This window comes from Mandrillus leucophaeus, unplaced genomic scaffold, assembly GCF_000951045.1.
Source record: "Mandrillus leucophaeus isolate KB7577 unplaced genomic scaffold, Mleu.le_1.0 Scaffold1, whole genome shotgun sequence".
In the NCBI taxonomy this organism is placed as follows: Eukaryota; Metazoa; Chordata; class Mammalia; order Primates; family Cercopithecidae; genus Mandrillus; species Mandrillus leucophaeus.
The window spans coordinates 7,955,634-7,956,976 of NW_012098097.1; positions in this window are offsets into that span (position 1 = coordinate 7,955,634).

Genomic DNA, 1,343 nt, shown 5'->3' on the forward strand with positions numbered 1-1,343 from the left:
CATCCTGAACTTAAGAATTGCTGTCCAAGAAAAAATTAGCCGAGCGCGGTGGTGGGCACCTGTAGTCCCAGCTACTCGGGAGGCTGAGGCAGGAGAATAGCGTGAACCCGGGAGGCGGAGCTTGCAGTGAACCAAGTTCGCGCGACTGCACTCCAGCCTGAGCGACAGAGCGAGACTCCGTCTCAAAAAAAAAAAAAAAGAGAAAAAAAAAAGAATTGCTGTCCAAGCTCAGATATTGGAAGCCTAGAAACAGGACTGTGGATCCTGATCAAAGGGGGCACCTCTAGGGTATCCTTCACTTCACACTGCCAACCCCACCCACCCCTTCTCGCACCAGCAGCCTGGATGGACCTTTCCGATGGGTGACTTCCAAAATCAGAGAGGAAAATGATCCTGAATCTTTGAGGGGTTTCTTGCTAGCTTCTTCACTCTCCTGTCTCCAGACAAAAAAGGCAGCTCTGTGGACCCCAATTCCACCAGCCCACATGACCTGAGTCTGTGGAACAGCTTCCAAAGTCTTCCCAGGGAAGTAGACTCGGGCCAGCTGGAGCTGGGGAGAAATGCAGGCTTCCCCCAAAATTCCTTCCCCAATGTCCTGATGGGGAACAACTTCCCTTGAACTCAGGAGGGGAGGTGAGTGTGGTGTGGGGCCGGGCGCAGTGGCTCACGCCTGTAATCCCAGCACTTTGGGAGGCCAAGGCAGGAGGATCACTTGAGCCCAGGAGTTGGAAACCAGCCTGGCCAACATGGCGAAACCCCATCTCTACTAAAAATACAAAAATTAGCCAGGCATGGTGGTGCACACCTGTAATCCCAGCTACTCTGGAGGCTGAGGTACAAGAATTGCTAGAACCCAGGAGGTGGAGGTTACAGTGAGCCTAGACCACACCACTGCACTCCAGCCTGGTGATAGAACGAAATTCAGTCTCAAGAGAAAAAAAGTGCGATGTGGCGAGCCCGAGCCCAGGGCTGGGCCCCAAACTGCTGTGCTTAGTACATCAACTGAACAGCATGGGGGTTTCACAAGGGCAGCGTGCAAGCGGCTGTTGGGTTTTCCCATCCTGTTGTCACCTGTCATCACCAGGATGGGGAGCAGGTGGTGATGACCACATGGAGCAGTCACACCTGAAAGATGAAGGAAGCTGTGGCATGTATCCAGCCACCCTTCTCCCCCTTTTTTTTTTTTTTTGCAGACAGGGTCTTGCTTTGTTGCCCAGGTTGGAGTGCAGTGGCACAACTGTAGCTTACTCGGCCTCGGCCTCCAACTCCTGGGCTGAAGTGATCCTCTCCCTTCAGCCTCTCCAGTAGCTGGGACTATGCTGGCTATTTTTTTTTTTTTTTTT